The sequence below is a fragment of the Dipodomys spectabilis genome, unplaced genomic scaffold, assembly GCF_019054845.1.
Source record: "Dipodomys spectabilis isolate Male_0828 unplaced genomic scaffold, ASM1905484v1 ptg000306l, whole genome shotgun sequence".
Taxonomy (NCBI): domain Eukaryota; kingdom Metazoa; phylum Chordata; class Mammalia; order Rodentia; family Heteromyidae; genus Dipodomys; species Dipodomys spectabilis.
Window position 1 is genome coordinate 95884 of NW_024870983.1, and position 3265 is coordinate 99148.

At 33.2% G+C, this 3265-nt stretch overlaps 1 pseudogene; it reads right to left on the reverse strand.

Annotated features, from left to right (window-relative positions):
• Positions 1–2865: 2865 nt before the first annotated feature.
• LOC122127649 lies at positions 2866–2962 on the reverse strand (annotated as a pseudogene).
• Between the last annotated feature and the right edge of the window lie 303 nt (positions 2963–3265).

The following is a 3265-nucleotide window of genomic DNA, read 5'->3' on the forward strand; positions in this document are numbered from 1 at the left end:
TCTTGGTCTGCTTTCAAACCACAATCCTCAGATTTCATCTTTCTGTTTAACTACTATTAAAGACATAAGCCATCAGTGTGGCTCCTATTTTTTCCTCAATAGTTATCTAATGCACATACTTAGATAGTAATTTAAAAATGAGAGTATAGAAGCAAGATGTACAGTGGTGATATTGTCCTGTCAGAAATTCAAGTTAGTAATGTAAATTTATTCTTCAGACCATACCCAAACAATACCATGATATAGTGTAAGAGAACTCACTATTGAACATATTAGTTTTAAGAGCTTTCTGATAGATCCATTATTTATTGGTACCCAACATTAGAAAATTGTATGAGGCATTGGTAAAATAGAAGTCCTTTGCATGACTACATACATTCCTTGTTTTTTTTTTTAAAGACACTTGCTTTCATCTAAAAAGGAGGCCTATCTATTGTCTTCATGTGATTTTGATGATTGAACGTGCTTAGTGAGAAGGTCAAAATGTATTAGTAGTCCTTAACTATCAATTCTCATTTATCTTCTTGTAGAATATAATGATTAAATCAATAGTTCAGAATCATGCTTCCATTGCAAGTGGATCACCAGTAAGAAATCCTCAATACCAATTCCTACAAAGTTTTGTCACAGATACAATCTCCCTGCCTTCTCTGCTGCTTGACTACCTTCCTATTCCTTCATTGTACAGGAAAAGTGTGATTCAACTGATTTCAGTCAGATCTGTTACTAGAATTATCAAGGATTTAGTTTATTGTCTGTAATTTGGTCAAAGTTATGTCTCTTTATGTATGCTTCTAAAAATGTATTTACTAATTTCAAGTAAATACATAAATTCTATTTCCATCTTTTTTAAAAAATAAAATTTTGTTTGCTCTATAAATTGATTAGAGGCATGGATTTTGTGGCTAGATAGGTCATCACATCTGTCTCTCTCTTTTTCCCTTTCTTGGTTCTCATAAATAATATGATTGCTCCATAATTATCCTAATTTATTTTGCTTTTATATTTTTGGTTGCATCATTTCACTTTTTGCTCTGCCATTTAACAAATCATATATATAGAAGACATTATTTCCTTTTTTCTCATTCCTAGAATAAGCTGCACATGAAGACATCACTGGTCCTCATTTTCAGTGTGTACATTTGAATACGGAGGAACATCATTCCTCTGTTCTCTAACAATTCCTTACTCTCCGGTTAGAATAATTTCGAATAGTAAAATTGTAAAAAGAGAAAATAAATGATGGTGAATAAACAAATGCAGAAAATTCACCGGATATTTCTGACCAGTTCAACCAATGTGAACTAATAGGGAAATACATGGATACCTCATTCCCACTGGCTCTCAAAGTCTCTGGTTAGGCAATTCTTAGGAATATGAGGAACAATATGAAAAAGTAAGGAATGGTATCAATTAAAGAAAAAAAATGGAGAAAGATCCAAGCAAATTTCTTCATTGGGCTGCCAAAAATATTCTGCTTACTACAGTGCGGAGACTTCTTTCCAAATGGCCACTCATGTGAATATTAGGGATGACGATGAGTATACCCCTCTTCATTGAGAAGCCTACAGTGGACACTTAGACATTGTCAGTGAGTTGGTGTCTCAAGCGGCACATACAATAATTGTAGATGACTGGACACCCCTGCACAGTGCATATACGTGGAATAATACCAGAGTGGCTTCTTTCTTACTTCATTATGATACAGATACAAATGCCTAAACTAAAGGCCTCTTGACCCCGTTGTATCTTGCTGCTGAGACTTGAGATAGCAAAGATACGCTGGATCTCCTTCTGTTGAACCATTATATAAAACCAGGCCTGAAGAACAACATAGAAGAAACTGCATTTGATATTGCCAAAAGGATAAGTATGTGTCATTCCCTCTATGAAGTTGTGGAGGGCTGTACAAATTGTTCAACTAAGTCCTAATGTTCGGGTTAAGTTTCTTAAATTTCAAAAACGCAAGTCCATCTTTTGTGTCCCTACAAAATATTTTCACAAAACAAATAAGAGCAATATCTTTTTTTTTTTTTTTTGGTCTGTCATGGGGCTTGAACTCTGGGCCTGGGAGCTATCCCTCTGCTCTTCAGCTCAAGGTGAGCACTCTACCACTTGAGCCACAGCTCCACTTCCAGTTTTCTAGTGGTTTATTGGAGATAAGAGTACCACAGACTTCCCTTTCCAGGCTGGCTTTGAACAATGATTCTCAGATCTCAGCCTCCTGTGTAGCTAGGATTATAGGCATGAGCCACCAGTGCCCGGCAACACCAATATTTTACTGTAAAAATTCATGGATTCCGCGGAATTCTTCCAAGTGAATTGCCTGCATTGGATGTCAAAATGTATTCAATAGTTTTTGTATACATGTATAATGATTTCTTCAGAGTTTGTGATTTTTTAATCAGAAATAATTTTAACTTACCTGTTGAAATGAGTAGTACAGAAAGTAAAATATTTCTGGTGCTTGTCTGAAAAAGTATATTTTAAAATATTCTATATTCTATGTTTGCATAATGTTCATAATTTATTTTATTTTCTCCTAGATATACTTTGAATTCTACATTACTTTATAATATATAGGTTAATTAATGTGTCCTTTCCGATTGCATTCCATATAAAAACAGTTTGATTCCTTATTTTTTCTAGGTCTTTATTTTTCTTTGGGATAAAATGACAATGTTGTCTAATTTGAAGTTTTGTAAATTTTATGCTATGTAAACGCCTTTCTGAGCTGAAGATTTAATACACTGATGTCAAACTAAATTTAATTATATGAATTACGTGTATTGTTACACTTGTAATTTTGTAATTTTGTAATCAACCTTTTAATAACTGTTTTTCATTTCTTGCATCTGAAGAATGAAAAATATGGAATACTTCTCAAATTTTCATATTATCCTTTTGCAAGTGCCATGTTAATCTCTGTATTGTAATTTGAGTATACATGCTGCTGATGCATGTAGTATCCTCTAAATTTAAGTTGTTAATGATGCAATGTTTATACAGGCTTATATCTATGGGTGCCTACTTGTAACAAGGAAACCTTCTTGTTCCTAACAATGCTATCGATCTTATTTCCCTAAAATTCTGTGAATATTGGAAAAATTATGTTGATCAGTCGATTGTTCACATTTGCAAATTTTTTTTGTCAATGACTATCAAGTCTTTTTATTTGGAATTTTATCGTACTCTCAATTATTTATAGATAGGTCTAAAGGTGATGGCTTTTTCAAGTACTTATTTATCCAACTGAATTAGCTTT